The following is an 11,118-nucleotide window of genomic DNA, read 5'->3' on the forward strand; positions in this document are numbered from 1 at the left end:
TGATTTTCCGAAATTGTGTTGGGAGTTGTGTGGTCCATTTAGATGCAAACAGCCCTAAGAGTTTTCAGGGTTTTTCCATTCACTGAACAAGTTTTCATCTTAGTAATGTCTGGTCTTATGTTTGACACATTGCTTGCAATTCTCTATCCTAAATTTAGCTATACTGCTAGAAAAAAAGCACATTGTTCACATAGTCTGTAAAACAAACTTTAGCGAGATTCCCAAGAACATATTTTGGGCTTCAATGCTTTTTGTGCCTGCGTATTTTCACTTCCGCATCTGTTGCCTTGAACTGCACATTTGATGTCACAACCACAATACTGCTTTTATGACTAAACTGAAAACATCAACATCTGTTCACACATTACTAGGAAGAGCCATCATCCAAGGGCTAATCACAAGGCCTGGAATCCTACTGCATTCAGAAGCAAAGTATTTACACATTGCATCTCATTAAATGAAATTCCCATGGAGTTAGGAGATGCAATGTATCTCTTTGTGCTTTTCTTATCCCTCAGCCTCTCCATTTCCATGATCCTGTAATCCATCCAGTAAAGGAGTAAGATCACGTGGGGTTTTATTTGAATGGGCCAGTGACCTTGACTACACAGCTCAGTTTATTTCTAAATCTTCAATTGTACCAAGTCAAAATCAAGCTTCTGTGTAATAGAATTGCTTTACAATGTTTCAATAGCTATTGATAGCCAACCGAAAACATAATGCTACAAAGAACAACTCAATCACTATTAGGTAGTTTGCTTCCTATCAACACATGTTAAATACATCCATTTTTTGTAAATATCTTTAGTTACTCTAGTAAGGTTTATTAATTACCTCTCTCCTAATTGTGTCTGTATATTTGAATAACTGCTAAATACAAATAAATCAGTTATTGCCACCTTTCTGTGATATCTCAAATTCAGACCAGGCTGGTACTCTGTCTAATATTACAAATGAATGGGTATAAGCATCATTACAAATATAAAAACCCTCCCTTTTGTGGGGACAAAGACAGTCCATAAACCTTGACAAAAGATCTAGCTCTTCCCTACCATACCACTAAAACTAACAACAATAAAAGTAAAGTTTTTTTATATATATTTAAAAGGCAGATTAGAATGAAGAATAAATGACTATAGCAGAAATATATTCCTTCAAACAGAATCACATTTTCTCACATGATACATTTGTTTGCAGGAATTTCAGGAAAGGAGGCACAGAAAAGCATTTACCATATTGCTTATGAATGTGCGTGTCCTGGTGCATTTAGGAAAGCATTAACCACAATGTCACTGTCTGTGTTTGCAGCATTCTAATGAAAGTAGGCACTTTGCTTTAGTTCATATTTTTTCTACTCATGTAATCAAATACTTTTTTTTATCCACAGCTCTAGGTTGTATTATTTAGTCCTGGATCATACATAAGCATGGCCAGATTTCCTACCAAGAATGATAGGAAAGAGATGTGCCCAATCTTGTGGTTTGAGGATCTGCCACAGCTCTCATCCTCAACTTGAGGAGGTTTGATCCCATTCCTGCACACATATCAGGACGGGATTGTTACTTTTGTCTGTATCAACCAAACACACATCTGTTTTTATGATGGATACTAAATAGCCAAGCCCAGTTTGAGGGTCTCACCCTGCCTGATAGATGTGTCATTTATTTTAGAAATCATAGAAAATATACCAGGGGAAGAGTTAGCCCAACAAACTACATCTACTACTAAAATTAATTTATATGGTCCAACCCTTAAAAAGTTTTTTAGTAAGCTCCTTTGGACCTTATCTATTACCATTTTCATCAAATCCTTCTTTGGATCCCACCTTTCACCCTCTACAAAAAAAAAAAAAAAAAAAAGAGAATCACTGTGTCCCAATGCGGTTCATGTGTAGAACTGAATTTTGAGAAATATAGTGGGACTGGTTTAATTTATAAATAAACCCAAAACCTATTAAAGCTCTCCAAGACTGGAGAAGATAGACTATTATGGGTGAACCAGCAAACTTAGAATAAATCTGATTCAGGATTGAAAAGGTTTGCCAAATAATAGCAAGTTTTTTTTTTTAAGAAGTGCATTCCAGTTTTGCTGGATCACATTGGTTCTCCCATGATGGTCTATCATTCCCAGTCTTTGAGAGCTATAATAAATCAGGCCCAGTGCGTTTTAAACTAGTTTTTTTTTTGCAGGTGGTGGGTGTTGCTGCCTAAAAATCTCCCCTTTTAGTTCTTCTTTTTTTTTTTATAGGTACTGATGGGAGTAACATTTTCGCTTATTTTCCCCACATGTCTGCATGGGTTTCCCAAGGATGCTCCGGTTTTCTGCCATATTCCAAAAACAAGCGATTAGGTTATTTGGCTTCCCTCTCAAAATTGACCTTGGACCGTATTAATAACATATGGTTATTAATACATTAATACACACTATGGTAGGGACATTAGATTGTGAGCCCCTTTGAGGGACCGCTAGTGACATCACTGTGCTATGTTAGCTCTATATAAATACTGGATAACATCTTTTGAAAATCTTCCATGGTATTTTCCAATTGTTTGGGTTTTTAATCTGGCATACTGTATTATTTATATTATCATACTCTATATATACTATATAATAATGATAATATACCATTTTGAATCAGGCCCTAGATCCCTGGCTACCAATTTTTATATTGAACAAATGTTACGCAAGTAAAATTTGGTTGCCATGTATACATCCTCTGAAAATAGAACACTAGGATCTCTGGCTACCAATTTTTGTTATTATAGAAGCAATTTTGTACAACTTGTATGCATTGGCAAACATTCGGTTGCCATGTGCACAAATTCTTAAATAAAACACTACCTCTAACACTAAAGCTACATGTACAGCACTGTAATTTATTGTGTATCAACCAGTCAGAAAAATGGTCTCCATTAGTCTATCTAATTCACAGAAATTGATATGTCATTATTTTTTATTTGCTACTGTACATCATTCACTATAAAATATAGTATTCTATCAAAATAAAGGTCCAGTTCAAAAAAAAGTTTTGATGTTAAATCACTGCTGTCACAATATAATAGGAGTGGCAAAAGTAAGCAATATATATATATATATCACACTAACCAAAGCAATTGAAGGTTATACTTACATTTCGTGAATAGGCTGTACTGTAAGGAAGCAGGATGCACGGATTGTGTAATAAGTTTTGAGTAATTGAAATGTTGTCCCAGTAATTACTGATGATGTTGCAGATCAGGCTAAATATTAGTTTCCTCTTTTCCAACAAACAGATCTTTTAAATACAGATACAGGCAATGTCTTTGTGGAGATGTTTTATAAGTTTCCCCAGGGCACAAGGGATAAGTCCTTTCTTATATGAGGAGGGGCATCAGATCAGCAAGGTGTTCAGAGAAGGTGGTCGCTCAGTCCAGTACTGAACCAAGATAAACTCTGAAAAGAAAAATATGGCAAGCATTTTAAAGGGTCAGGGGGATCTTCTTTACCTGTGGATCTTAAAAAGTGGGAGGGGGTGAAAAACTCAGACACACCTTTGTAAACCCTAAACATTGAGCCTACTTCTGCAGTGAATGGGTGTGATCTCTAATTTGCATTCACAGGTACAAAACAATGGGACATTGCAGACACTATTTTAGATTGGTAGAACCATATTGTAGTGTAAAACAGCAGATTGAACCACAAACACAAAATATAAACAAACACAAAGACATTCTGTCCAGGCAAGGAAATCCTTTCAGGAATGATCAAGCAAATGCTTTTATCTATAAGAATCTTTAGGTTACCTATTATTATTATTAATATTATTATTAATAATAATAATAATAATAATAATAATAAACAGGATTTATATAGTGCCAACATATTACACACAGCTGTACATTAAATACCTACCGTGTTCTACAAAGTCATTGTGGGAGGGGAGCAATTACCAACGAGTATGCTTTTGGGATGTAGAAGGAACATATTTATTATTATTATTGTAAACTTTTTGGGAACATCCAAAAGTTTACAATAATAACACAAAATAAATGTTTTAAAAACAGCTCATTTAGAAGAAAAAAAGGGTTCCTGGGTTACCATTTTCAGTTGCCAGAAATAGGTTTTTGGTTTGGGTGTATTTTGGGTGCAATTGGTCATCAAAGTGCTACAATATAGATTCCTATTGTAAGAACCAAGAAGCCATTATGACACATATCAAAAATAAATGTATAGTCTGCACAGCCTTGGTCTAACAAAAGAACTGGCAATGTAGAGAAAAAAGCTCTCCAAGACTAGCGAAGATTGGAAAACTTGGGTGATCCAGCAAACCTGGAATGATTTTGGTCAAGGATTGAAAACATTTGCCAAATAATAAGAAAGGATTTTATAAAATCCATATCAGGTTTGCTGGATCATCCCAGGATAGTCTTGGAGATTTTTATTAAATCAGGCCCATTGTGTCTGACTAATTGTATGTGCAAACCATTTAAACAGCATATCCTCATATAGAAGTTGAATGGCTAAAAGGGAAGCAAAATAATTTTTTATATATTTAGATTTAGGAAAAGTTATGGGAAAGTGTGGGGGATGAAAAAAGGGGGGAGAGGGTTTAGAAGCAGGAGGGATTGATGACAGGGGCAAAATAAGTCCCCTACCTGGATTGCACAGCTTACTTATTGGACTCCGCCAATGTGTCATACATTATAGATATAGTAAGAACCAGCAAAATATAGATCTATAGTACCATTTTCTCTTGTGAAATTGATGCATTATTTGTATGGTTGACCTAGTTGGTATTGAGATCTGATTCACAATTTAGCGATCTATTGCAGTGCATTTATGCATGTTAACATTAACACATTATTGGCACTAAGGCAGCCCGTGCAACACAACAAAAACACATACAGTCCTTTAGCTTTTAGCAAAGCAGCATAGTACAATGCATGGTATGTGTGTTGTGAATTGCACTATACTGTACAGTGTCTAAGACAGCAGTCACCAACCGGTGGTCTGTAAGAAAATGTTGGTGGTCCGTGGCTCTGGCCAGTGCACCCCCCAGCGGGGTCAGGATAAGGACCCAGCTGGGGGACGCACTGACCAGAGCCATGGACCATGTCCTTCGTATGAATGGCAGGCTCAGACCTGCAAAGGGAGGGTGGGTTCTGGCATCTTGACGTCACTCTGGGGGAAGTGACATACGGCTCCCCGCATGGTCCAAAGTCTGTAAATTTAGTGGTCTGTGACCTCCAAAAGGTTGGCGGCCACTGTCTTAGGACATCATTCACAATATACAGGTTTGTCACAGTAACATGCATTGCTGCAACACACAAGTGGGCATGAACTCTAAATGTTCATGCCTCATGGATATATTAGTCAGCAAATTATATCTCTTTTAGTAAAATATTATGAATCTAGACCCAACCAGCCATTAAAAGCAAGCCAGCTTCTATGTAATGATGAAAATTGCATGACACCATCAACACTTCAAGCAGCAGTTTGCCTTCTTCACATAAGGAGCCACAGGATCGTGTTTTAATTTAGGTTTAAAAAAAATCTGTACCATTACTAATTCCAAACTACATAGGGCCGTAAGTACTTCTGAAAAGCATTAATATCTAATAATTATCAAGTTCTGATAATACATTAATGAAGTGATAGTAATTGCTCAGCTGAGATTGTTGCATGATTCAAATCACCGCACAGCATCCTCATAGGCTATGGTGCATTAGCAATCGCATTGGGAGATTACATCTGTACAAAAAGAAATCCATAGGTTTGGAAAATGTAATTTGATTTTCCATTTTTATATCTGATTTTTCATTTTATCTTAGATTGCGTGACACATTGTAATACTTCATATTCATGTATATTGACATTCATTATTCTGAATTTTACAAGCAAATTATATGGACCTTGGTATGACAGTTTTCAATATTAAATGTATTCTTGTTCACCACTGTATTGCATTTAGCTCTGCTGAATTTTGATGAATTGACCAGCACTTTACAATTTAAATCTACTTAAAGAAGGCTCTTTGGGTATATAAAGGCTACACTGCAGATGAAATTGCTGGAAACTACCATAGGCTGGAAAGCCAAGGTATCTATCTTAGAGATGCAAGTAAAATGCTACTTATCAACTTGTAGCATATCACCCTCAACCATCAAAAAGTAATAAATGGGGGTGTAATGAGGGAGTCACTACTACCCCCTACCAAGTGTTTAATCTCTTGTTCAGTAGCACAGTGGTTGCGGGAAGACGAGCGCCTGGAATGGTGCGAACCACCAGGAACTATTGGAGAACTATCTGAATTTAGTCTTACATGGGAGAGATTCATGTGAATGCTGTCATGTATTTCTCCGATTCCCAAATACTGCCACATGCCATTAATACACTAATATACTCCCTAAACAAATGTATGTATACTCTGTATTTTCCAAGGTTTCCTTACCATTTGTAAATAGCAAACTTGGGTAAATAGTGGTGAGATGGGATTACAATAGACATCAGGATTACTGGGTGTGCTACTGCTTGTAAACAATGGTGTCAATGGACTGGACTGATAATGTCTTTAAGCCCCCCTAGAATATTTGCAAACCATTGTATGTACTTATCAAGAGGATGTTTCAATATTTTAATTCTCATTATCTTAAAACATGTTTATTTAAATTGAAGTGTTGTAACAATTGTTTACCTATAATTTGCTTTTTTACAAGATCTATTCTAAATTAGTACAAAAGTTCACTAGCAGCCTATCCGGATAAAAACATTAGGTAACTAAATTTTCCCTAAAAGGTTTAGGTGTAATGTGAGTACATAAACCCTTTCAGTAATGAGACACCTTATCAGACATTTGCTATGTAATTTAGGATAACGATAACAAACAAGTTAGCAATGATCTTGCTGACCCCACAATTCATTGCTTGTACCATGAAATACATCTATTTATTTGTACACCTACGCACTTTGCTATAAGTAATGAGTTTAGATTCACAGCTTCAGCTTTAGTTTTCATAGAGCCATAAAATACATAATCCTTCATGGCATTTTTGGAAAAAAATATTTATCAAGCCTGATATACAGAGAATTATTTATGGGTTTACCCAGCAAGATACATTGATTTTTAACTGAAACAGTTTCAGATATCAGCACAACAGTAGCTATATTTAATGACCCTAGAGTATTGTAAAACTGTATAAACCTTAGTGTATATATTCACTTTTTTATTAAAATAGGATTAGGCCTTGGCTCCTGGTAGTTTTTTGTTTAGCTTACATTGCATGGCGCATGTAGTGCTGAATATAGAGCCAGCCACTGGGGACAATGTAACTTCTGCACAGGACTTACATCAGTACATCTATTGGCTGAAAATGATTGCTGTGCTTTTGCAGTACGCCATGAAGTTGGCAGTGAGAATGGGGGCTTCCTAGAATGCAAGGACGACAGGATCCCAGTGGCTGCACATAGGAAAGTCTGCGCCAAAAATCAGCAAGTATGTGCTGTGCATACTTACATTGCAGAAATTTACCACCCCCCATGCAGCCCCCATGGAGTTGATGGTGAAAATGACCAATTCCTACAAGGCAGTGATGCCGGGATCCTGGCGGCTGCACGCACAACAGTCTTAAGTATGCTGGGCATACTTCCGGATCATGGCAGAAGTTTACCACCAATGAGTACAGTTCCACTTTAAGTAAGAGAAGTGCATTACTCATTACATATAGGTTTGGCACCCAGCTACAGCTATACAAATACAGTGTAACACACTTCTCAAAGGTGTCTAAATGTAGTAAATTGAACTAAACTTGTGTGCATAACAAAACTTTACTGCAATTTTTACTTTGTTGGTAATTAAAATTAATTTGCAGCCATAAATGATCCATACAATTTACTCCTTACATTTTCTTTATTTGGTAATTCCCAGACAATACTCTAAATCTATTAACAATGACCTCTTATTATATGCAAATTGTATTTTTCACTCAGTTGAAAGGTCTCTAAACAAGCTTTAACTTTTTGAAACAAAAACAAAAAGGTGTCAAAAAAGTCAAGGAATATAAATGTCTAATTAAAGGAGGTCCATATAACTGATCACATTATTAACCCCAGCACAGAGATAATAGTAATGGAAATTTCACTGCTTCACAGCATATTTTATAGATGTCAGCACTGTGTGAATCAGCTTGACCTCCATCCTGTATAATTACTTTTCTGTCAGCCCTGGATAAGACCCTGAAGTTAAGGGTGCCATGCTGGTAGGGACCAGTTGTTGTAAATTAATGAAGATCAGAAAACAGGAGGGGTATCCATGCTGGGAAAAACTATTCCAAATTTTGAAATGTTGATGGGCCATCAGAGAACATTACAGATAATGAAGAATTCTAAATATTGAAATGCAGCATGATTGACTTGCTTTGAATGGCTAACATTTTGTATAGGAAAGAAATATATTATATAGAATTATATTGACATTTATTAGCTTGATATTCATAGAGAATCGCTCACTGTTATGGTAGAATAGGATTTAATACATTGAACACATATAAAATGTGAAACATATTCTCATTCCATTTATTCTTATGTTCTGATCATAGAAGGAAAAAATCTACCTATGAGTTCAAGTCTTTGCAATTACTTTTTATTGACTTTTTGATGCTGAACTGAAATTAAATGGCTAGAGATTTTACAGGGTGCTTTCACGTTTTTTTGGTGCTTTAACTCTTCATTATTTGCAGTGGCAGAATAAGAACAAACAGGGCCATAGGCAGGATGATTGGGTGGGGGGCAACCTAAGTTTCATATCTTTGCTCGGTGCTTGAAAAACGGACATGCTGGGTCTGAAGTATTGAAATAACCAAGCGAAGCATTGCCAAAGTCAGTTTGTCACATTTGTGGCAACCAATTAAATAATATTTACTTCCGTGTGCAGTTGGGAATGAAGTGAAATTTATAGAAGACACAAACTGCAGAACTCAATTCTTGACTTTTCTCTGTAAACACTTTCCAGCCTCTGTAAATTCAGTTGTAAACTTTGCAAAAACTGCCTAAATCTAAATTACTAATTGACTTTCCCTTTCCTACATTACATTTATGGAAATAATTGTCAAGTGCACAACATTGGTGTCTGTACTTAGACATTCTAGGTATACTAGAAAAAAAGAGGGACCACTCTTATGTAAATAAACAAAACTGGTGCCCCCTTTTTGCATTTGCTCAATAAAATGTTCATGTGTGTCTAGGATTGATGTGATAGAATAATACCTGCCTTGTTCCTTGGTCCCATGTAATCCAGCACACAGTTACTGTACATGATGATACTGAGGTAGTAACATGATTGGAAAGTTGAGGGTATAGAGAACCTCTTGTCACTATGCAGCAATGGGCACGAAGTTTGCTGGAATTTGGTGTAAAGTATTACTCCACTAATGAATAATTTAAGTAAAACATATTACCTAAATTTCCTGCAGTTATGGCAAAACATTCACACATAAGGTGGAATTGAAAAGGACGTTCCCCCTGTAGATACAAAAGATTGTAAGCTCTTCGGGGGAGGGTCATCTCCTCCTGTGTCACTGTCTGTATCTGTCTGTCATTTGTAAGCCCTATTTAATATACAGTGCTGCATATTGATGATGATGATTATTATTATTAACAATAATAATAATAATAACAATATTAATAATATTATCCCATACCTAAATAACTGTATAAGTAAATTTGTAAATACGTAAAAATAAAATTGAGTCTCAAAGCAGCTTGAAGGACCCTCTAAAGTTAAAGACAAGGTTTGTTCACTTTTTTCCTTGTGAGGTTTTATAAATGGACACATAGAACAAACAAATATCAGATACATTTAAAACATCTGCTTTACTGGTAACGAAGAGGTTAATGTTAATGGCTCATCGCTTGCACACAACTGCAAGAGCTAATAAATGTCTAAAATTATTAGCATGATACCATGGTGTGAACATTAGGGCCTAAGCTCCTCTGATGAAGATGGATGTGAATAGCTTAGTGTATAGCACAGTATTACAAGCAAAATTTGACAAAGCTTTATAAATAGGGACAAGACCTTTTATGGAAAAAAAACAATACTGAATAGGAAAAGTATAAAAAATCAAGTCTATTCCTCTGCTTACTCCCTTCCATATCCCTGCACTAAGTGTAATCCTTCCTTTGTTATAATGGAATAGAACTTTTACTTGTGCTACTAGAAACTTTGCTATGGAGTTCTAATAGTAACATTTGCCACAGAGCACTAAAGAGTCAGCAAACAACAAAGCAAGAACCAACCTTTGCCAGGCTGAGTGTAGGTGGGCCTCTCCGTCCACCTAGGCTTCATTTTAGACTGTTTTGTGGGAAATATTTTGGCCAAGTCATTTTTTTTAAATTTCAGATTGAGTTCAACTTTGTCCCAAACTTTTCATTTTTACTTCTGGATTGATAAGGAACTTTATTTCACTGGCCTTCTATTCTTCAATATCAACAAATACAGGTCGCTAGAGTGGTTCTTTCTGCAAGTCAATTCAAACAGCAAAGATGGCAGCATTCACTGTTCTTTGAAAATCCCATTACTTACTGACACTGCACCGGGGGCACAGTGGTTCCCATTATCAAAGCAACTAATGGAGCAACTAAAAAACTGCTTCAGTGCGACTTCAGTGCTTTGGTTGTAAAAAGCCAAAATTGCTCCGCAGTGCTATTCAGCCTATTCAGCATTTTCAGGACAGACAGAATTTTCAAAAGAAGAATCATTGGAAATTTACATGTTTCTATTTATTATTTAATACTGATAAAAAAATTGAATTCCTAAACCTCATCATCACTTTATAGGCTACCTACATGGAAAGAAATGATAAACTACAGATGTTTGTCACAATTGTGCATTACCCTCCCATATCTGGGGAGCACTCAGATCAGAACAATCCGGGTTATGTGAACACCAGCTGAGATATATGCTTAGAAGACATCAGTTCATGCTTGCCAATATTCTGTTTTGTGTATGACCAACCTACCTAAAAATCCCAAGAACCTAACAAATACTTTCCCTGGAGCCTAACGAAGGAAAAAACATATGCAAAAGAATGACAACTATAATCAGCCTCTAACAATTACCATCAGTTATTCCAGTCCATACAT

The sequence above is a fragment of the Pyxicephalus adspersus genome, chromosome 2 (genome assembly GCF_032062135.1).
Source record: "Pyxicephalus adspersus chromosome 2, UCB_Pads_2.0, whole genome shotgun sequence".
NCBI lineage: Eukaryota > Metazoa > Chordata > Amphibia > Anura > Pyxicephalidae > Pyxicephalus > Pyxicephalus adspersus.